The sequence below is a fragment of the Hemitrygon akajei genome, chromosome 13, assembly GCF_048418815.1.
Source record: "Hemitrygon akajei chromosome 13, sHemAka1.3, whole genome shotgun sequence".
Taxonomy (NCBI): Eukaryota; Metazoa; Chordata; class Chondrichthyes; order Myliobatiformes; family Dasyatidae; genus Hemitrygon; species Hemitrygon akajei.
In genome coordinates this window covers 108684403-108709283 of record NC_133136.1, presented here as the reverse complement: position 1 = coordinate 108709283, position 24881 = coordinate 108684403, and the positions used below count along the sequence as shown (strand labels likewise).

The 24881-nt window shown below is 39.8% G+C and overlaps 1 protein-coding gene across 5 annotated transcripts in view; it reads right to left on the bottom strand.

Moving 5' to 3' along the window:
* Nucleotides 1-24881, bottom strand: part of arhgap24 (Rho GTPase activating protein 24) — a 465634-nt gene that overhangs the window by 121356 nt on the left and 319397 nt on the right. Inside the window, exon 1 of one of the 5 annotated variants that reach the window (XM_073065246.1) lies at nt 2064-2080. The exons of the other annotated variants lie outside the window; for them this stretch is intronic. The gene's annotated coding sequence lies outside the window, so the exon portion shown is untranslated. Of the gene's footprint in view, nt 1-2063; nt 2081-24881 lie in introns of those variants that run through there. 5 annotated transcript variants of the gene reach the window in all.

Here is a 24881-nt window from a genome sequence, read left to right as displayed (position 1 = left end):
GCAGTCTAAGAATTAAAAGACAATACAACTTTTCTTGATTGAATAGTCAAAGGGTTCTGTTAGTTGGGATGTGCTGCTGTAAATATGTAATTCTGTAAACTTACTTGACTATATTTCAAATGCTAAAGTTAAATCAGCAATTAAAACAATAGTTAATAGTTTATTGTTGTCTTTGTGTTGAAGAAGTGTAGAACATTGTGTCAGGTGAGTGAGATTCTCCTCGATCCTCATTGATTTTTCTCACCTGGAGGTCTGCTGTGTGAATAAAGACTTTTATATTTCCCAGTTCCAGTTTCTGTGTGGCTCAGTTTTAGCCACATTCTTTATTACTCATTTCTCGTGACTTGTACCTTGCAGGCAAGGTCAGTTTCTATTGCTTAATTGTCATTGAGGTCTTCTTGTATGGAAGTGTGGCAAGATCATTTATTGAGGAGATGCAAATTGGATTGAACATTGTACCATCGTTAGTACCTGATGTTCTGATGACTGATAAAACAGCTGAAGATCTTTGGCTTAAGGTACTGCCCTGAGGTCCTTGGGCTGGGATAATTAATCTTCAGCAAGTTCCAGCTATTGGAGTGTTTTCGACTTTAGTTGTACCTAGGCTCCTTGGAACCAGATTCAGTCAAATCCTGCCTTGATATCAAAGGCAATTTCTCTCACGTCACCTCCTTGGTCCATATCAGACCTGGGACTATATTAACTGCATCCTGTCAGACAAATTGGAAGGGACAGAGAAATTGAAGGGTATGTTGGTATGTTGGAATTAGAAGAACACAATGTCACTGAAGTAGGGAATGAAGCTATTTGGCCCATCAATCCCCAATCTCAAAAGGAGTATTCAGGACAAACAACTGAGACAAATTGAGGGCTCCTCAAATATATTCCCCTCCTGGACAAGCAGTCAAAACATGGGATTACAGAGGTGTGCAAAAGTGGATATTTAGAAAGATTAAGTACAGAGCTGGCCCACTTTGCAACACAGTAGAGACTGCATCTGATGCCATCTGAAGGTGACACATTGATCAATTGAGGAGAGCAGAATCAATTGTTAGAGGAGAAAGGTGACCAGAGCTGTCAGAACCACTTCGAGCAGTCCCAGTCACCTCCTACAACCACCACAGCTGAGGCCTCACAACCCGAGATTGATTCACAGCCACAACTCTCTCCTGCCAAGCAGAGTCACACTTCCCCTAGCTTGTCAGGAAAGACGTTATTGGACAAGAATAAGAAATCCTCTACATTCATCAAATCTTTAGGCCTGAATGGGACAGTTTAAAATTTTCTCTGCTGTGGATGGCTGATTATAGTAGATTTATTATATAGTATACTATAGTATATATAGTTAAGATGTATTCTATATTGGGTTAGAGTTTATAGCTAAATACTGAGTAGTGTTCCATATTTAATATTTCCACAATATTTGAGTAACATTGTAATTATATTGTTTGATTAAGCATTCTTTGTTGGTAACATAGTTCATTACGAGTTATATGTAAAAATATGTGAATGGCATACGTCATTATGCCACTGCGTCATGTATGCACACCTCACTAAAAGTAAAGAAACAAAGCATACATGTACTCTCAGTCTCTCTGTGTTTTTCTTTCAATTACTTTTAAATTTTGGAGTTACAAAACATAAGAATCATCTCCTCCTCTACTTTGAAGTGCCCGACCATTCCAATACTCTCGGCACTGACCTCCCCATCACCCACTTTCTTCCCCTTGGTAAATACTGATGTACAGATCTCATTAAAAACCTCTCCTATATCCTCTGCATTCATGCAAATGTTCCCCTCTATCTTTGAGTGGTCTCACCCTCTCCCCAGTTAACTTGCTCTTGATGTATTTATAGAATGCCTTTGGATTCTTTTTAATCCTACTTGCCAAAGGATTTTCATGTTCCATCCTGGCTTTCCTAATTCCCTTCTTGAGTTCTTTCCTGGTTTCCTTATAGTCCTCAAGGGCTCTGTTTGAGTCTAGCTTCCTAAGCTCTACACACTTTTCCTTTTACTTCTTGATTAAATTCATCACTTCCCTTGAAATCCAGGGTTCTCTTACCTTGCCATCCTTTGTCCTTCTTTCGGACTGGAATCTAACTCTCCTGTGCTCTGTGCACGTGCAGTTGCTCTTTAAACACACTCCACATGTCAGATGTGGACTTGTCCAAACACAATTGTTCCCAAATAACTCTCTCCAGTTCCTGCCTACCTGATGCATGAGAAGGGGTTTCCCCTCATGTATTCCTGGCTCTTCTGCCAATCACTTTAAATTTATCCGCTCTGGTCCTTTATCTTTTTACCAGATAGAACCAGTGCTTTTTATCCATTCAGTTGAGACTCTTCAGAGTTCTAAACATATCCATGCATTGGAATATCTGAAACAAAACTACTACCCGGTACTTGGAATTTTCAAAATTTTTGCCCAAAATATGAGTAAAAACAAAAATGTTGAAGAAGTACAGGTGAGCAACAAGTAAAAGTTAAAGCATATACTCTATGGGACATAATCCTTGCTAGATCCATGCCTCGTACAATTTATGAACACATTCTTGAGTCCTTCAGAAGCTAAAAACATAGTTGCTGCTGTTATTGCCAGAACCCTTTGCTCCATGCTGGTCTTTTTGTTCAATCTTCTTGCCTGTATCACATGGGGATATGACCACCTAAAATAATAATTTCTCCATGGTGGCATTTGAAGGCTCTGCTCTGCATGAAATTGCCAATTCTGCTGTGGAACACATCAAGTGGTGATCAAGGAAGCATGTTAAAGATAATAAATCATAGGGCTGATGACTGTAACACAGTGAGAATATCCTTATGAATGCTTTCCACTGAAGTCCAGTAAGAATGCTTTAAGTGCGTCACACTGACTGGAACACTCAGTCTGCTGCAGGTTCCTGAGTTGTCAGCATGCATGATGATTAAATATTTTGCCTTTGAAATGACCCACAGCCTCGTTTGATGTTTCTATGCTGTGCCTCAATGCACTGATGAGAACATCACAAGCACATTGTTTGGCACCATTCATGACTCCTCAGTCCACAGCAAGACCTGAATATCATTAGGTATGGGTGATGTAACAATCATGTCACACACAACTCAAGGCAACAAGACCTGGACAATTACAGATATGTCACAAAAGGCTCTTGCAAATTTCCACAGATCTACAGCGAAGAGCATTCTGACTGGTTGCATCATAGCCTGGAAAGGACGCTCCTATACACAGCATCACAAGAGGCTTCAATGGGTTGTAGATGCAGCCAGCCCTATCATGGATACAGTCTTCCTTCCCCACCATCGAGGACACTCTCAGTACTCGGTGCCTTAAGAGGTGGCACCATTCATTAAGGACCTGAACCTTCCAGCACACACCCTCTTCTTGTTACTACCATCACAGAGGAAATAAAGGAGCCCGAAGACCCACACTCGATAATTCAGAAGCAGCTTCTTCCCCTCGTTATCCCATTTTTCCATTTTGCACTATTTATTATGTAATACACAGTGATTAATCCATGTTCACTGCCTCGTTATCCCTTTTTTCCATTTTGCACTATTTATTATGTAATACACAGTGATTAATCCATGTTCACTGCCTCGTTATCCCCTTTTTCCATTTTGCACTATTTATTATGTAATACGCAGTGATTTTATGTTTTTGCACTACTGCCACATAACAACACATTTCACGTTACAGACGACAGTGATCATATATCTGATTCTGGGTTACGAGATGGCAAATGATAAGCGCCAAATTTACAACCACTCACTCACTCCACCGCCATCTGTAGTTTGTACCATCTAACAGGATGAACTGCATGGCCCTTCAAGAATCCTTAGACAGCACCTTCCAAACCCATGACTTCTACCAACCAGGAAGAAGGCAGCAAAAGCATGGCAATACCACTACATGGAAGTTGCTGTCCAAGTCACACACCATCCCGATTTGGAAATATACCGCTGTTCCCTCACTGTCACTTGGTGAAAATCCAGGTACTCTCTCCTAAAGGGTTTGAGCATATACCCATACGTCAAGGACACCAATAGCTTACCACTATCTTCTCAAAAGCAACTAGGAACAGGCAATTAAATGCCGGCTCAGCTATGAAGACCATGCCCACTGAATGTGAAATAAATCCAGGCATTAAACACTCAGACGTACCAATGCCACATGCATTTTGTCACTGTTGTCTCACACCAAACTTTCTCACAATCTCATCAAAATAAAGCTTAAAGTTGATGAAATTTCCCGAACTTACACAAGTGTATTTCACAATCATAGAAAAGTACAGCACAGAAACAGGCCCTTTGGCCCACCTATTTACTGCTGAACCAGTTAAACTGCCTATTACCATTGACCTGTACCTGGATAAAATAAATTCAATACATTTCCAATAAAAATACATATTTAAGGTAGAACAATAAAAGAAATTGATACAACTTTATCCCAAAGATGTACAGGTTAGTACGTTAATTGCTCAAATGGATGGCGCAGGCTCTTTGGGCTGGAAGGGCCCAGTACCAAATCTATTTCTAAATAAATAAAAATAAATTAAATTAAACTGAATTTTTTGAAAATAATTAGATCGAACGTCACTGAACATCATTCAGAAGTCCTACACCAGTAATTTTAGTGGCCATTTCTTTGACTACTGTAACCATAGAAAAAGATTAAATTAGAAGCCCCAAAGTGAACACGTTTTCTCTGGACTACCCGTGAATTTTCTGAGGAAGTTAAAACCAGTGATCAAGAGAATCTTTGAAAATTAACCACAAACTGTTTCTCATTGGAAGCTCCCAAAGGTGCAGTTTGGCTGAGGAAAAGTTCAACATGCCATTGCGTAGGTAACTTGACAACAATTCCACATGAGATTTGGCTGCTGTGGAGATGTTTTAGGAACAGTTCCTGAGAACAGCCACTTCTTCAGGGGAGCAACAACACTGGAAGAGAACATGCACCGGACCGGGAGTTACATTTCACAGCTTCGTGTTGATGATACTAAACCAGTTTCTGGTGACAGCCTGTTGCAGCCACTTAAGGATTAAACAGCTGAACAGAATATTTGATCGGTTTGAAATAAAGCCTGTGAGGAGCATTAGAAAAAATCCATAAAACTTCAAAACATCCATGAAAATACAAAACACTTGCTAAGTTCAACCACATGTTGAGCTCTCACATACAGATTTCTCCCCATTTGCAGACTGAGATCAGCCGTTACGAAACACAGTTATACACACACAGCCCGTGCAATCTAAATGACATTGAAAGGGTCCCTAAACTTTACAGAGGTCCAATCACACTCCTAATGATTTGTTTGCATCACCAGAAGCTGAACAAGCACAGCAAAATTTGCCAGGGATACTCTTCAATTAGCTTTCCACTGGATGAATGAGTGGTGAGAATAGTACTGCTTTGATCAATCTGACATCAGGAAATACAAATCTTTGTCTCTGCATTACTTTCTCTTCAATGCATAGAGTCCACTGAAATAAAAACATTTGCGAGCTGCTAGAACCTTATGCTTTTATGGTATATTAGTGGGTTTGTTAGGACAGAATTAAAAGGGCAAACATTGTTGAAAATGGTTATATTGATGGCTGAATTGTTGTATTTGATAGTGGAAGTGTTTACTTTAAATTCAGCTATTAGCTTCAAAGGTACCAATTTTAGAGAAACAAACACCATATGATTGTCAAAACCCTATTCTTACCCAGCCAGATGTGGCTCTCCCCAGTGGTCATCTAATGATACAGCAAACTGAGAAAATACTCATACAGAATGTGGCTTAGGGGCTGTCCTTGCATTACGATTGCCTGAATTAGCGATGCCCCTGGACACTGCCAAGCTCCCAGCATATTAAATTCAAAAGTCTGATGCATATTCATTCCTATGAATGGCAGAACCAGTTTCCTCTCTTCCTCCATTCATAGTGATTGTTCTTTGTTATCAGTATTATCAGGCTTTAAATGATACCATTCATTGCAATAATGTTGCGGTATGGTTGATTTTTGTGTATTTTCAGACAGGAGCATATTAACAGAACCCATTAATTACACATTGATGGCCTGTGCTTGCTTTTTAAAGTAGAAAACAGAATATAGGAGAGACCACATTATTAGTCAAAAGTCAAACCTCAGCTCATATACTAAGGACTATTCTGGACCCCACATTTCAAGAAATATCTTAGAAGAGTTGTGGAGGACATTACCGGAGATGAATGGTCTCCATTTATGAGGAGAAGGTGGAGAAATGAGAAGGACGGTTATCCTTGGAAGGGAAAGTGAAGAGGTGAGGTAAGAAATCTTACATAGTATTATATACAACATTAGCTGTTGTACCTGGCACTGCTCCCATTATTATGCTGGCAAAGTTGATGTTTGCATTTACAGTATTTCCATTCAATTGGGTTTTATATTACTAGTAATTTAAATAAAATCTTACTTAAATAGGTAATTATTCCATGAATAGCATAAATAGGGACTTAAAATTTAATTAAATTTACTAATAAAAACAGTGAAAATAAATATGTATACAAAAATTATATATTTAATTTTTGCACAATGGGTAAATGTACCTGATCTAAGTGACAAAGTGCTTCACAATATGATATAGCTCTTTGTATTGAATCCAGTGTAAAAAATGTATATATTTATTTTTTTCTCCAACTCTGGAGCACCTGCCTACGCAAACAATAGCAAAGGCACAAACTTTCTACATCAAGGCCAACAACTTTTAGCGATTCTCCATTTTAATGCTCATAGCAAAACTAAGTTGAACAGGAAAGCAAAATGCTTGAATTGAAAAAGGAAGATCATGTGGGATAACTGGAAAACAAAGGATGAAGACAAATTTCATAACAGCATTATCAATCATTATTACAGTCTCAATTGCACGTAGAAGTAATTTTTGAATTTATAGACTTGTGTTGTTCGATAGTATTGGTTGAACTAAGTTCCTTAGTAGCATAATTGGAGCACCTTCTTTTAGTTCAAGGTTACATGATGGCACACCAGGCGGTGTCAAAGAGTTTAGAAATTCAACAAGAAAATGTACTGCCCCATCATTGTTTGTCACACTGTTGTCACAATAGAGTACTGACAGAGTGACAGACATTCAAAAAAGATCTTTATTTCTGTCAAGCACTGTGAATTTTTTGTAACCATTGGTAATTCAAATAGCATTGTCTGATATTTGGGAAAACAACCCATAGATTATAAATTTCTGTCACAATTGCAGCCAAGTTTTTTAAAATCAAAATCATTCCCGTTGCATCTTTGTTTTTAATTTCCCCTTTCCCTAATTTGAATAACCTCTCTTGCAGATGGATCATGTGTTAATTATGCTGGCATATTGGTTTTCAAGAGTAATCGTTTAAGATTTTTCAAAATATATGGGGCTTTTATAGAGGCTTTCAATTCAGTTTGCTCAGTCTTGAAGAAGGGTCTTGGCTCAAAATGTTGATTATCTATTCATTTTCATAATGCTGCCTGACCTGCTGAGTTCTTTCAGAATTTTGTGTGTGTTGTTTTCAATTTACCTGCTTTGTACCTTGTGATATTGCTGATAATATTTGATAGAAATCTGCAGCTAGCAGTAAAGTATCATCTAGTATTAATTTATTATTGTATTTAAGATCTTGCAGTGTTTGATCTAAAGGTTCAATGCCTGTTTTAAGAGCCATTTTACATCAATCCCAGGTAATAAGTATACGATCTTTTAGACAGTTTTTCTTAGCACTTTTCTAACTGCATTTGTCAATTTTAAAGGGAGGCTACGCTCCAAAGTTGCACTTCACCCTCCTTTCAAAAGCAGGTAGTTTCTCAGTCCATTAAAGGGAAAACAATGTATGGAACAGACTTGTAAAGGTTCCAGAATCTTAGGTTATTTTAGTTTTAGGTTTTTTAGAATTTTAGGTTATTAGTTTTCAGAAACTGTGAAGCTCCAGGCCATTCTTTGTCTTTAACTTTAGCCATAAGTAAGTTCATAAAGGAAGTTTTTCCTGTTCAACCAGAAGCATTCAAAAATATTCCATGATCATTGTAAACCATGGAAACTGGAAACTGTAGCAGCATCCAAGGTAGTTTCTGGTAGGTCACTAAGCATTGATCTTTCACTTGGACACATTCATCTATCTGGATTAGAGTTTAGCTAGTCTCCCACACAAACTCTATCTTCTTTCCCAAGTAAACCAAAAGTAGGTCGGTCATGTCCACCCAAATATCTCCGACCTCAAAAGTGGATCTGAAGAAAATAAAAATTAGGCCCTCTTTGGCTTCAGGTGGGCCTTCTGTTGGTGTATTAGAAAAACTAAGAATGTAATACACATCCTTCTGCTAAACTTAATTTACCTGCAAAATTTCAGATAATGGAAATTGTCTCCTAACTGAGCTATGTGCAAAACACACGAGCATTGCATTGTTTTAGATAGTTCAACATTCTCACTATGTTTGATAAAGGAGATTCACCTGAATCCCTTGATGGATTTCTTGCACGCTATTTTATGACAGCCTCTGGCCATATTTCTTCTCCAACTGGAAACATCGGTTTTGCTGCCATGGGCACAGGATCATTCATAACTTAAAAGGTAACTAACAGTATGCTGCAAGAATTTGCTAGATGGAACAGCACCTGTTGGTGGGTGGGCTGGGAGAAAGGAATTGTAGGCTTTATGATACAAAACCCTGCATGAAGAATATTGTTCACAGTTCTGGTCTCCACATCATGGAAAGGGCATGATTAAGCCACACACACAAGGTGCTGCAGAATCTCACCCAATCAAGCAGCATCTACGGAGTGGAATAAAGAGTCAACGTTTTGGGTCAAAGCCCTTCATCATGACTGGAAGGGAAGGAAGCACAAGTCAGAATGAGAAGCTGGTGGACGGTAAGGACTATAAGCTCGCAGGTGATAGATGAGACCAGGCGAGGTAAAGGGCTGAAGAGGAATAAATCTGATGGGACAGGAATGTGGACTATGGATTAATGGGAAGGAGGAGGGGAAATGGAGGGAGGTGATGGGTAAGTGCGGGGAAGAGTAGGGCACAAGGGTAAATATAACAATGAATGGAAAAGGGAGATGTTGGGTAGAGAAATCAATGTTCCTGCCATCAGGTTGGAGGTTACCCAGATGGAATGAGGTGTTTATTCCCCTCCATAATTGCTGCTCAACTTGTAGAGCTCCTCCAGCATCTTGTGCAGTTACAGAATCTCATGGATGATTCAGACAGTAAGAATGCAGGATGTTGGAGAACTGGAGTTATTACAATAGATAGGGCAGGATGGTTCGGTTTTCCTAAAGCAAAGGAAACTGAGAGAGGTATAAACAGGGTGTATAGCTAGTGTCTGTTTGCCTTAGTACAAATATGTAAAACTGGGAATGCATAGGCTTAAGGTGAGAGGGGGGCATTTTAAAGGAGATCTGAGTGGTAATGGTTTTTCAAATACAGTAGCTAGAATAAGCTGTCAGAGGAGATGTAGGAGGCAGAAACCCTAACAACATGAAAGAGACATCTGTGCAAGTATTTAAATGAGCAAGGCAGAGAGGGATATGGGGTTAATGCAGGTAAGTAGGATTAATGTAGATAGGCCCCGTGGTTGGCATACAGTAGATGTGGTGGGTCTAAATACCTTTTTATGTGCTGTACAGCTCTATTATTGTATGTTCTGTAGGACCAGATGCCACTTAAATTTACAACTGCAGGCTCTACTCTGGATTTCCAGCTTCTGCAGAATCTCACGTTCATCATTAACACTGCTGTAAACTCATTGTCCACCCCTTTTAGTATTTCGACGAAAGCTAACTCTGACTTTAAACCTTACCACTGGGTACCAACAGAAATCAAGGTGCAGCACATTGGCTAATATCACCAAAATTCTACCCAAAATCACTTAATGAGGTCATTGAGGCAGATAGGTCCATCAAAGTTGTTGTCTCACTAATTTTTGGAAAACAGAACATAACATGCAAGCATGCAGACATGGTCAAGAGGTTCAGTTATTGTTCAGTTATGTTTCCCACCCATCAGAATGGGTTAGAAATGTGATTTCAGTGCCTTTGACTGTGGAAAGACTGTTAATGCCAAACAGGATGGTTTGAGTATCTCAGAAACTGCTCATCTCCTGGGATTTTCATGCACAACCATCTCCAGAGCAGGGGTTCCCAACCTTTTTTATGTTACAAATCTCTACCATTAACCAGGGGTCCATGGACCCCAGGTTAGGAACCCTGCTCCAGAGTTTACAGAGAATGGTACAAAAAAAATCCAGTGAGTGGCAGTGCTGCCGGTGAAGATGCCTTGTTAATGAAAGAGGTCAGAGGAGAACGGCCACACTGTCTCAAGCTGACAGGAATGAGACAATAACTCAAATAACCATGCATTACAACAGTGGTGTACAGAAAAGCACCTCTGAACACACAGCACATTGAACCTTGAAATGGATGGGCTGCAGCAGCAGATCACTCAATGATCCCTTTATTAGATATGGGAGTTACCTCATAAATGAAAGTAAGCCACTGAATGTGTACATTAAATGTAATTTTCATGTGCATATTTATTTTCACTGTTTTCTTGGTAAGTTTAGTTAAATTTCTAGTCTCTACTTATAATGTTCATGGAATAATTACATATTTAAGTTAGACTTTATTTAAATTACTAGTATTGTAAAACCCAGTTGCATACAAATAAATACAAACATTATCTTTGCCAGCTGAATAACAGGAGGAATCCGAGGTGTAGCGGCTCGTGTTGTACCTCATCCTATGTAAGCTTTCTTGGGTCACCTCTTCAGCTTCCCTTCCAAGGACAAGAGGAGGTTCCTAATAAAGTGCCTGTTGAATGATAGTCCTGACAAAGGGTCTCGGCCCAAAATGTCGACAGTGCTTCTCCTTATAGATGCTGCCTGGCCTGCTGTGTTCCACCAGCATTTTGTGTGTGTTGTTGAATGATATTGTTGCTTTATAATGTACCAAGTCAGCAGGAAAGAAAAAGACCCGTGCCCTATTCATGCCGAAACTACAACCCTCACTTTTCAATGAAGATACTCATTTGTTGAGCAACAATCACTTTTGGCCCTGAAATCATTATATTGGAATGCGAAGCTGCATCACTCATTAACCCAGTGCCTCCTCCCTGCCACCCCAGTGGGTTTACAGCTCTCCTGACATAACGTCTGTGGCTCTGTGGGAATGAATGACATGTGAGCCTGGATTTTGAACAATCAGCCCATCAAACCCCACCCCTCTCTCATCTAGTTCCACCCATCATTTTATACTGGCCACCTACTCTCTCTTTCACAGAGTGGTGAGCTTGTAGCATTCGCTTCCACTGGTGGCTGTGAAGGCCAAGCCACTGGGTATATTTAAAGCAGAGGCTAATAGTTTCCTGATTAGTGAAGGGATATGGGGAGAAGGCAGGAGATGGGGGCTGAGAGGGAAAATGAATCCATCATGATGAAATGGCGGAGCAGACCCGATGGGCCGAATGGCGTACTTCTGCTCCTATTTCTTATGGCTTTTCTGGTCCTGCTGAAGGGTCTTGATCTGAAATATTGACTTTCCCTCCAATGACACTGCCTGACCTGTGGTGCTCCTTCAGTTTTCCTTGTGTTCTCCATTTCTGACAGCAGTAGTGGTCTCCTCTGTCTAAAATTCATTGTTGTTCTGCAGCAGGTTGTGGTGTCATAGCCTCTGTTTCCAGAAGGGGGAGCCCATCGCCTCAAGATGATTCACATCTTGAATCATCACCAAATGTTTACATTTTATTACAGAAGTGCTAAAGACTTGTTAATGGGCTTTGCTGATGCAGCCTTTTAGCTTGGTTTCATCAGGGACTAATTGCATGAAAATGAAAGAAAACTATCTTTATTATCCGAATCCTGTTGATTTAGGAATAATTTTCAATTTCCACTGGCTTTCACCCACTATTTACCCAACAGTTCTCAGATTAGCTCTTAAATGCCCAGCTTTTCCGGGAAAATTTGTTTGGCTCTCTTCCGATTACTTACCCTCAAAATAGATTGCTCCAGATGAACAAGACTCGAACATGCCCTTTAAATGACAGGTCAGCTTCAGGCCTTGAGGAGTTGCAATGTCACCAAGCTGCACTCCAATACAACCTACGACCAACTCTCCCCCCACTCCTCCTTCCACATGAGCACTCCCTCTGCTGCCCCAGCTACAATTTGTACTGTGGCCAATTTCCTGTTACTCTGCAGTGGTAAATGACCAGACACAAACAGAAAAATAATCATTTCAGCCAAATGTGATGCAGAACAGTAGTTCAGTGCAGCAGCTATTACATTATCTTGCCACACTATTTCGTGATCCCTGTGGCCCAATTTTTGAAGGTGCCTCTTAATGCTTTGCAGCTTTGCACATTATTCATCAAATCTGTAATTCTGTCCAGCTACTGTCTAAATGAGCATGACCTAGGAAAGCACAGCAACACATTCATCCCTGATTAGAATTCATGCACATGATAGGCCACAATCCATCCTATAAAACACAGCTTTAGTGATTCTAATCAGGAAGACATATTATCATCTTCTCTTGGTCATTCCACGCAATAATATTAGCCTTGCTGTTTGAGTTGATATTAGGTGTGTTTTTACAGATATAATCGGAAATGGGCTGGGGAGAGTGGGGGTGGTGAACTTCTCTCAGGAGCAGTAGTAATCTGGACTGAATAAAAGAGCTAAGTTTGTCAGCATTCTTGCCTCAGAATGCAAAAGGACGCAGAGTCAATATAGATTTTAGCGAATTATCATCAAGGACCCCCACCAACCAGGTCACGCTCTCTTCCCACTGCTGCTCAGGAAGGAAGTACAGGAGCCTCAGCTCAGACACCAACCAGGTTCAGGAACAGTTATTACTCCTCAACCATCAGGCGCTTGAACCAAAGGGGATAACTTCACTCACACCAACTCTGAAACTGATTCCACAATCCATAGACTCACTTTCAAGGACACGACAATGCGTGTTCTCAATATTTATTATTTATTATTGTTATGTTTTTCCCTTTTTTGTATGTGCATAATTTGTTGTCTTTTGCACAAGTTGTTTGTCCATCTTGGTTTCACTTTTTCATTGATTCTATTTTGTTTCTTTCTATTAATGTGGATGTCTGCAAGGAAAGGAACCTCCGAATAGTATTCAAGATTGTTTAATGTCATTTCCAGTAAACAACACTAAAGGAGAATGAAATAATTGTTACTCCAGATCAAAACCCCAGAATAAGGTACCAAACACTATAGTAACCACTATCTAAGAATGGCAGCATTATTGGGAGCCAGAGAAGGCACAGTGTCTCCACACTCGCCATTTTTCAGAATCTGGTGACATGTAGATATTTGGAGATTATCCAAGTTGAAATCTGCAGTGCTGAGAGAATGCTGAATTGTTGCAGGAGTTTTCTTCGGAAGAGATATCTCATCAATGTCTTGGATATCTACTGACAACTCACTTGTCAGAGGTCAGTCTGGTTTCAAAACATGACATGTTCAGGTAACAATACAGATTAATTGATTCGTCTTCTCATTTACCAACAGAATCTTTCTCTGCACTGATTGGTTGCCTACAAATGCCTTGAAAGATTATTTAATAGGAATTGAAGCATTCTGACACGTGCTGTGAAGGTGACAAGCTGTTACAGAAATGCAGGTTCTTTACTTAAACTGGGAATTCTTCAAACTAAACTGGATGAAACCTAGTGATGTCCATAAGAGTCGATTAACATCTTTTGCAGTTCAAGTTACTTTTTCCTGCCCTAATTATGAAGAGCAGCCACCTCAGTGTGTAATTTATCAGAATGTAGGTGGCCTCACAGTAAAACCAAAATATGGCTTCATCCAGGAATTATGCAGAAGCATCCTGTTGAACCTCTGCCACACCCCTAACTTCCACTGGTCGATGAAAATAAAGTGCATTCTTCATCAGAAAAAAATGAACACACAGGCAGAGCCAGACATTTTTTAAGTAGCACATTATTTCCCGTTATGGTCTGCATCCGGCTCTGTTTGCCAGGTTCAGGATGGTTCACATCAAAACCAACACTCAAAACATGGCTGACATTTTAATCCTCACTGTGCATTCACATGTGATTGCACAATCCGGGCCAAGAAGTGGATTAGCAGTACATGCAACAGGGCAGATAACAATGAGAAAAAGCCACCACTGTAATTATTGTGGTCCTTTCACATCTGCAGACAATATCATTGCTTTCTTTTTATCAACATAACCAAAGAGTCACAGTCGGGCTGCATCACAGCCTGGTATGGAAACACTAGTGCCCTTGAATGAAAAACCATGCATTTGTTTTTAACGACTCAAGCATTCTTTTTATTTTACTTGTGCACAGGGAGAACACTGCTCTCTCATTGGGGGCTACCTTATTCAAGGATAACGTAGCAGAGTGACTAACTTACTGGACTAGTCTGCAGTACTGCTCCTGTAATGTCAGATTGATCACGGGGAATGTAAAGTCAAGTAACTATACAAACCGAGAATTGAGAAGGCAGGAACAGAAACGTGCTTGTGCAATACAGCACTGCAGCTTATAAACCTGGGTTCAAATCGGACCTCACTGTCTCTTTCTGTGACCAGGTGGACTTCCACCGAGGGATTCTGTTTCTTCCCACATCCCAAAGGTGTGCAAGGTGGGGTTTTAATTGCCCATTAAAAGTTGCTTCTGGTGTGTGGGTTGAGGGGTAGAACCTGGGGACAGATGATGTGAGTGTGGAGAGAAAAAATTGGGATTAATGTAGGATTAATTGGCACGGACTCAATGGGCTGGAAGGCCTCTTTCTGTGTTGTATTTCTGTATGATTCTCCCTGACTTTACGTTACCAACGCGCTCAAAAACATTGCTGCACTTTGTCTGGAATCCCTCGCCCACGACGTGGCTGCAGGTGGCACATCACATTATCCCATCCCCACTCCTGATCTCAGTGTGAAGGAAGATAGAAGGGGTATCTCCCTCAAGCCCAGTTAATACAAAAGAAACCTAGAAATCTGCCCATGAGAAAAAGATCTAATACTGACAGATGACAAAGAACATGTGGCAGGCTTGGCCAAGTCCACGAACACTACCTCACTCTTTTTTCATTTCCATTTTGCACTACTTATCTAATTTAGCTATTTAATAAATATTTCACAGTTCAACCGTAATTCACAGTTGTTTTCTATTACTATGCATTGCATTATACTGTTGCCACCAAGACAACAAATTTCACCACCTATTCCGATGATATTAAACCTGATTCTCATTCTGATTCTGACAATGCAACACGTTGTATCTATACGTACAACAATACACTCAATGGCCACTTTCAGACCTTTCTAGTACTGGGTAGGAACCACCTTTGCCCCCAGAACAGCCCGAATTCTTGTTGCAAGGATTCAACAAGGTGCTGGAAACATTCGTCAGAGATTCTGGTCCATGGTGACGTGATAGCATCATGCATTCCCCACACCATTACACCACCCGAACCGCTGGCACAAGGCAGGATGGATCCATGGGTGCAGGTTGTTTGTGCTAAATTCTGATCCAACCACCTGCATGTCGCAACAGAAGTTGAGATCTGTCAGACCAGGCAATCTTCACCTGTCCAGTTATGGTGAGGCTGCACTCACCGTAGCCTCAGTTTTCTGTTCTTAGCTGACAGGAGAGGAACCTGGCATGAAACCCATTGTGGACTTCAGCCGCTGTAGCTCACTCAGCTCAAGATTCAACGTATTATGCATTCAGAGATGCTCTTCTGCACACCACTGCTGTAATGCGTGGGTATTTGTGTTCCTGTCAGCTTGGACCAGTCTGGCCATTCTCCTCTGACCTCTCTCATTAAGAAGGCGTTTTTGCTCATAGAACTGCCGCTCACTGGATTTTTTTTTGTTTCTCACACCATTCTCTGCAATCCTCTAGGGACTTTTGCCCATGAAAATACCATGCACCAAGTTGGAGGGTGCTGATGCTGTTGGGGTGGGAGGGGGAGTAAGGGGGGGGCTTGGGGTTCTAACAGTTTAACAGTCATTCATTCTTAGGGGCACTTCTCTGTTTTTGTGGATGTCTGTGAAGAAAATGAATCTCAGGATGTATATTGTATACATTTCTCTGACATTAAATGGACCAATTGAAATCAGCAGTTTCTGAATACTCCTGCCATCTCGTCTGGCACCAACAATCATTCCACAGTCATGATCCCTTAGATGACATTTCTTACCCATCCGATGTTTGTTCTGAACAACAACTGAACCTCTTGGCCATGTCTGCACGCCTTTATGCACTGAGTTGCTGACACATGATTGGCTGATTAGATACTTGCATTAAAGAGCGTGTGTACCTAATAAAGTGGCCACTGAATATAGATATCGATTAAGAGCAAGAGAAGGACAACTCAGGCCCCTATGCCTGCTGCATCATTCAGATACAAAGGCTGATGCAATTGTAAACTCAACTCTTTATTCTCACTCATCCCCAGTGACTTATCATCTCCAACCTTATAAAGAATTTATTTACTTCTTCTTTAAAAATGTTCAAAGATTTGGTTTTCACTGCCCTTTGACAGAGTTCCAAAGACTCACAACCATCTGAGAGAAAAGCATTCACCTCTTCTATCTTAAATAAGTAAATCAGTGATGGCTGGTTATAGATTCTGCCAGTAGAGGAATCATCTTCTTCAGATCCACCCAGTTAAGGCTCTTCGGGATCTTTCAGGATGTTCCATCAGTCTTCTGGGTCATCTGCAACTTCTACCATTGAAAGAAAGAATTACATAGCAGGTATAGTCATGAAGGAACAAATGAATTACCTGAGGATTTTTTAAAGAAATGCAAGTAAACACTTAAAAAGGAAATCAGGAGGGCTAAAAGGAAAGCTAAGGTTGCTCTAGCAGACAAGAACTTCTACAAACATATTAAGAGCAAAGTATGAGCTAATGGCAGTTGGCGTGCTGTTCCGGGGGTATGACGCTCACTTTGTGTGCTAGAAGTCCAGGGTTCAAATCCCAAATGAGCCTAGTACTTTGAGGCAGCACAGGAGCAGAGTGGACAGTGCAATGCTTCACAGAATTGCTGCCTGTAAGGAGTTTATACATGACCATGTGGTTTTCCTCTGGATGCTCCAATTTCCTCCACAGTCCAAGGACATAGGTAATTGTAACTTGTCCCGTGACTAGGCTAGGATTAAATAGGGGAATTACTAGACGGCATGGTTCGAAGGGCCAGAAGGGCCCACTCTGAGCGGTATCTCAATAAACAAACAAAAGGGTGGCAAGGGACAAAATTGGTTATCTTTAAGATCAGAGGACATCTATGCATGGAGCCAAAAAAGATAGGGAGACATTAAATGGATTTTTCTTTGCATCTCTACTTACTCAGGAGACAGACACGAAGTCTATAGAAGTGAGGTCATGGACTGCACAAAGATTACAAAGGAGGAGGAGGTGTTTGTTGTCTTGAGGCAAACTAGGGCGGATAAAACCCTAGGGCCTGACTAGGTGTTCCCTTGGATCCTGTGGGAGGCAAGTACAGAGATTGTTGGGGCCCTCGCAGAGATACTTAAAACATCCTTAGCAATGGTAAGGTGTTGGAGAACTGGTGATTTGCTAATATTATTCTGTTGTTTAAGAAAGATTTTAAAAGTAAATTGGGAAATTACAGGCCAATGAGCCTAACGTCAGCAGAGGGTAAGTTCTTGAAAGATGCACCAAGGGACTGGATATGTAGTATTTCAATAGGTAGCAAATGATTAGGGATAGTTAACGTGGCTTTGTGTGTGGCAAGTCATGTCTCGCCAATCGTATAGAGATTTTTGAGAAAGTTATGAGGAAAGTTGATGAAGCCAAAGCCTTTGACAAGGTCCCACATGGAATGTTGGTGAAGAAGGTGCAGTTACTTGGCATTCAGGATGAAGTAGTATATTGGATATGACATTGGCTTTGTGGGAGAAGCCAGAGAGTGGTACTAGATGCTTGTCTCTCTGACTGGATTTCTGTGACATGTATTGTGCTGTAGGGATTAGTACTGGGTCAGTTGTTTTTCATCTACTGGTTATCAATGATCTGGATGAAAATGTAGCAAATTGGATCAGCAAATGTGCAGATGACACCAAGAAAGGGTGGGGGTGTCGTGTATAGTGGGGAAAGTTATCAAAGGGATCTAGACCAGCTGGAAAAATGGCAGATGGAATTTAATGCAGGCAAGTGTGAGGTGTTGCACTTTGGGGGGACCAGCCAGGGTAAGACTTACACAGTGAGCAGCAGGGCACCGAGGAGTGCAGTAGAACAAAGGGATCAGAGAATAGAGATCTATAATTCCTTGAAAGTGGCATCATAAATAGATAGAGTTACAAAGAAAGCATTTGGCACATTAGTCTTCATAAATCAAAGTGACGATGTTGTATAGGACACAGACGAAGCCTAATTAGAGTATTGTGTGTAGTTCTGGTCATTTACCCACAGGAAAGATATCGATAAGGTTGAAAGGGTGGATTTACAAAACATTACAAGGATGTTGCAGGATTTGAGGATCTGAGTTCTAGGGAAGGGTTGACTAGGTTAGGACTTTATTCACTGGAGCATAGGAGAATGAGGGGAGATTTGATAGAGTTATACAGAAGCATGAGGGGTATAGATAGGGTAAATACAAGCAGCCTTTTTTCACTGAGGTTGAGTGAGATTAGAAGCAGAGGTCATGGGTTACAGGTGAAATGTGAAATATTTAAGGGAACATGAGGCAAAACTCTTCTCCTAAGGGTAATGAGAGTGTGGGATGAGCTGTCAGTGGAAGATTTCAACATGGAAGAGAAGTTTGGATAGGTATGTGGATGGGAGAGATATGGAAGGCTATGGTCTGAGTGCAGGTTGATTCAACTGGACAGATTAATGTTTCAGCACAGACTAGATGGGCCGAAGGGTTTGTTCTCTGACTTCTCTGAAAGTGAGCAAGCATCCACGGAACTGGTTGTAGTCCTTAGTAGTGCACCATGTAGAACCAATGGGCCAGGTGAAGGCGCATGAAAAACTAAAGGTGATCAGACAGCAGTCGTATGTTTGTTCTTAAATGGATGTGCACAACAATTATCATATTAATTTGCATGGCTGTTTTGATAATATTTTTTCTCAGAGGATTGATGGAAATGGTAAAATAACATGGCAAATGTCATCCTGGAGTTTGTCTTCATTTGTTATTATCATTGGCTCCGGAGGCTCTGGTTTTAATCATCATTCCTCACACCATTGAAGCTGCCTTCCTGACACACCACACAGCTTCAGCTGAAGCATCGACAGTATACACTGCTGTTGCGGCTAGCAGTCCCAATGTGTTGAATTTGTACGCACGGCAAAGGGAAGATGCAAATTGAAGTGAAGATGGTTTGTGGGAGTTCATATTGTGGGGATTGGACTCCACAAGAACCTCCAAGAGGACCACAACCTTGTTGTGGTTTAGAGACTCACGTGACTCAGTGACCTGGAGAGCTATGGTGGATGGAGTCAGGGCTTTGTGCTTTGGGTTTTGGTAGGGTCACCCACGCCAAACAGGTCAATGGGTAGATGCCAGACTAAGAGTGGTCCACCGTTCCTCCGGTATCAGGAGATTAGCTCACGGCTAACAACCCTGACTGGTTAGACAAACCTGTTACAGAAACAGCAATGAAGAATCCTTCTACATCTGAGTGTGACGGTATTCCTGAGTCTCCACCCGGGACTGGTGTGACTGTCAGTAGTGAAAACTGAGAGGAAGCTACTGACATGAACACCACCAGAGATGGAGAACCTTCGATACAGCCCTAAATGCCAGCAGTGTAACAGGAAACATTACTAAGCCATATATTTCTTTGTGATGGGGAGGAAACACTGAATTGCTGCCACCCATTCATTATGTGGTACAACCTGCAATCATTGTATCAATGTGGGATTCCAGTGAAAGCTTTGGATGGTTCAGAGGGCAAAAATACTCTGTACTGCACGAAGTAAAACTTACTCCTTTCCCAATGAACTGCATCCATCAATATCCTTGCACATATGGTATGGAGAGTTTCTGTTTCAACCCTGACGTGCGTACTTAAAATTGAGGGAGAACTTTGACAGGCCGTCTCTCACTGCAGTCTGCAATGTGCACTTGTAGTCACAATAATTAAGACAGCTGGGTCCTTGACAAGTTCAAAGTACATTTATTATCAAAGTGTGTATACATTATACAACATTGAGATTTGTTTCCTGGGTCAGCAGGAGACGCTCATGGAGTGAGCACTGTTTCAGATTCGCTCCATAACCTTTACTTTTTTTAACCTATGATCACCCTTATTTAACTTATTTTTACCTACACCAAAAGATTCTTGCTACTTTTTTGGACTTATCTTTAAGAGTTTATTGTGAATTTTTGAAGAAATGAATACAGAAATGGCTCTTAGATCTAAAGGGCGAGAACCTGGGAAGGATCCTAACGGGAACGGGAAGAAGAAGAAGACTGATCCTAAGCGCACTGAATTGACTTATGAAATGTTATTGGAGGTTTTAAATCAAAAATTTGAAGAACAACAACAAATTTTTAAACAAGATATAAAGGCTTTTCAAGATTATATGGATAAGATGGATTCAGTAGTTAACCAGCAGCAAGTTCTAATCGCAACTCTGCAAGAGGACACTCAGAAGCGAGACTTGATAATTGGAAAACTGGAGCAGAACTTACTTTCGACGATTAAACAGGTGGAAACACTTAAAGCCAAGAGTGTCGACTTTGAGAATCAGTCCAGAAGACAGAACCTACGCATACTTGGTCTCCCGGAAGGTATTGAACAAGGGGACCCCTCGAAGTACTTTGCTCAACTTTTAAAGGATGCGTTCCCTTCTGTATTCCCAGACAGTCCTCCGTTACTCGATCGCACTCACAGAATTATGCGTCGATCACCAAGTGCTTCAGCTAAACCACCGGTTGTAATTGTCCGATTTCACTATGTGCATGTTAAAGAGCAACTTATTCGTGTGGCTCGGCGTGTAGGGATGGTCAAATCTCAAGATCACAATTTTCGATTAGTAGAAGATTTTAGTCCAGAAGTAATGAAGGCAAGGCTTCTTTTTAAACCTCTGATGTCCGAATGTTATGAGAAGAATCTAAAACCTGCGCTCTTATACCCTGCGAAGCTCAGAATCTCGCCTCCAAATGCACCAAGGCGTGTTTTTCTTTCTACATCTGAAGCGAGAAGCTTTCTGAATGAGAACTTCCCTACTGCTACGGACACTCATTTCTAATAAATGAATGATTTTGATTGTGCAAGATGGTTTTTATTTCCAAAACCAGATTTTGTTTCTGGCTATTGGTGTAGGTTTACTCTATACTTTATACTCTAGTTAACGTTTTTCTTCGACATACTAATCTTTTTATTTTACTTACTTCAACCACTGTACTTTATCTTTGGTCATTATTATTAATCCTTCGAAGGTGAATTTTTTTTTACTAAGATGGCGGTTTCTTCTCTAAAATATTTTTGGCTTTTTGTTTGATTTCGCCTTTTTTTTCTCTCGTCTTCTTCCTATAATGCATTTCTTATCACAGTTTAAGTTTTTTTTGGTTTGTTTGGGTTTTAACCCAATTTATAAGTTACTAGTGATTATGTTCTTTTTGTTTTTTTTACTACCAATTATATTAAGAAGTTTGGTTTTAGTATAGTGATTATTATTTCTTTAGTGTTTGGGTGGATCTTTTTTTTTATCCTTTACATACGGAGTTGTCTTCTGCTGATATGGGGGTAGATTTAGTTTCATCTTTCCTTTTTCCCAGCCTATCCCTGGCTGGGGTGGTCTTTTTTTTCCCTCTTGGGTGGGGGATGGGAGGTCTTTTTCTAAATCTTATGTTTCTTATATCAGTTTTTTTTAGTTTTTTCATTTGGGCTGATTTTAAACTACAAAAATGTCTGCGATGTCGTCACTTCCGGGTCCGCCCCTTATTTTTGTTCCTCTTCCGGGTACATGAGTTCATAATTTGGTTAACCCTTTATATACCAAAGGGTTGATTTCAGAAATATGGCTCAGACCATTAATTTTGTCTCTTGGAATACTAATGGCGTAAACCATCCGATTAAACGGAAAAAGATTTTCAAAGTATTCCAAAGACTTAATACTCATATTATTTTTGTACAAGAAACTCATGTGAGGAAAGAGGACAATTATCACTTTTTTAAGTTTTGGAGGGGTCAACAGTATCATTCAAATTCGAATGCCAAAGTAAAGGGAGTTTCAATTTTTATTGACTCCTCTATTGCATTTGTCCAACATGATATCTTTTCGGATCCGAATGGTAGATTTTTGTTAATTACTGGCTTACTTTTTAACAAAAAGGTTGCTATGGTTAATGTTTATGCTCCAAATGTGGATTGTCTCAATTTTTTAAAGTCCTTATTTACTTCTCTACCTAATCTAAATGAATATAAGTTAATAATGGGTGGTGACTTTAATTGTTGTTTAAATCCTTTGATGGAAAAATCTATATCTACTCAGACTTTATCTAATAAGTCGGCCACTTGTATTATTCAGCTTGGAAGACTAAAGGATTACTACGATTTTCCGATTTATTTTTGGATAATTGTTTTATGTCTTTTGAGCAATTATCTAATAAATATAATTTGCCTAGATTTCATTTTTTTAGATATTTACAGATTAGGAATTTCTTAAATACGGTACTTCCTACTTTTCCAAATTTTGTGTCTTCAGGTATTTTGGAGAATTTGTTTGAACTAAATCCTTTTCAGAAAAGGCTAATAACAAAACTTTACAATACAATTATGAAGATACGTTCAGAGCCCTTTTATAAGACTAAAAATGATTGGGAAAGAGAACTTAACCTTACTATCCCTATTGAGAATTGGGATAAAATTCTTCAATTAGTTAATACATCATCTATATGTGCTAAACATTCATTAATACAGTTTAAAGTTGTGCACAGGGCTCATATGTCCAAGGATAAATTGGCTCGTTTTTATTCCTATATAAATCCTATTTGTGACAGATGTCATTCTGAGATAGCATCTTTAACTCATATGTTCTGGTCATGTCCGCTTTTGAAAAAATATTGGAAAGATATTTTTGATATTATTTCTGTGGTACTGAATATTGATTTACAACCTCATCCTATTACTGCAATTTTTGGTTTACCAATGATGGACTCACTCCATTTATCCTCTTCCGCTTGTCGAATGATTGCATTTCTTACATTAATGGCTAGAAGATATATTTTGTTGAATTGGAAAGAAATTAATCCTCCTACCGTATTTCATTGGTTTTCTCAAACTATGTTATGTCTAAATTTAGAAAAAATTAGAAGTGTTGTATTTGATACCTATTAAATTTGAAAAGATATGGAGACCATTTATTCAATATTTTCATATGATGTAATATGACCCTGTTCCAAGCCTATTTGTTTTTCCAGTTTCGATTTTATATATGTTGAGAGGATCGGAGTTGACGACACTGATGATTTTGTATTTTTGTGAGATATTATAAACAGCCCTTTTTTTTCCATTTTTTCTTTTTCTCTTTTTTTTGTCCTTATTAGTTATTAGATTATTAGATTAGTTTTTTTGCATAATTTTTTTTCTTTTTCTTTTTTCTGTTTTTTTAATATATATTATGATATATCTAGGTTTGCCTTGTTTATTTGTATATTGTATCGTCGATGATTTGGGAATACTCATTTATACTGTAATCATTGCTTATGTATTCTTTCATGTTCAATTGAAATGTGTATGTTTGTAATCCCATTATCTATGTATCAATTTTATTTTGTTGATACTAATAACAATAATAAAAAGATTGAAAAAGAAAGAGATTTGTTTCCTTATAGGCAGCCACAGAACAAAGAATCCCAAAAGAACCCATAAAAAAAGGCAACCATCAAACACTCAATGTTGAGAGAGAGGGAAAAAACAAATTCTGCAAACAATAAAAGTAAGTAAGTAGCACTCAGAACAAAAGTGCGTCCATAAACACAAAGCCTGGAGCAGCCAGAGCAGGTCGTTGCCTCGGTCTCAGTTCAGCACAGAGCCGAGTAAACGCCACGGAGCAGCGAGCTGAACCGGCCCGACCCTTGGCTCTTGTCCCAACACATTGCCTTTTCAATCCACCTGGCCCGGCACTTAGGATAGTCGGTGACTATTGTCAAGACATATTAGGGGGAAGGGGTGAAATCAGTTCTATGATGAGGGGCAATGATAGTGACGTCCAGAGAGTGTGTCCTTTTGTCACCACTTTCCTGTTTCTCCTTTTCCTCCATTTCATCTACCATTACGCAAGAGAGCTAGATTACTTCAATTGGGGTAGATGGGAATGAAACATGGCCTCTTTGGAATGTACTGCTCTAGGCAAAAGGATCATCATTTGAAGACCCTGACAGAAGTCTCCAGAATGCGACTTTATGGACCTGTGACCGACATTCAAAGTGTCCTCGGCAGCATGACTGGAACCCGCATTGAATAGTCCATATTCCAACACTGCCCATTAGTCTGATGTGACAGTGGAGTCAATATGAGCACAAAAGGCTCACTTACATTGAATAAATCATAGATAGATAGATAGATACTTGATTCAACATTTTTTCCAATGTCCCATACACTTGTTGTAGCAAAACTAATTACATACAATACTTAACTCAGTAAAAATATGATATGCATCTAAATCACTATCTCAAAAAGCATTAATAATAGCTTTTAAAAAGTTCTTAAGTAGTTTACTTAAATACATTAAATACAATCAACCCCGGCACTTTAACATATCTTACTCCTGGCGGTTGAATTGTAAAGCCTAATGGCATTGGGGAGTATTGACCTCTTCATCCTGTCTGAGGAGCATTGCATCGATAGCAACCTGTCGCTGAAACTGCTTCTCTGTCTCTGGA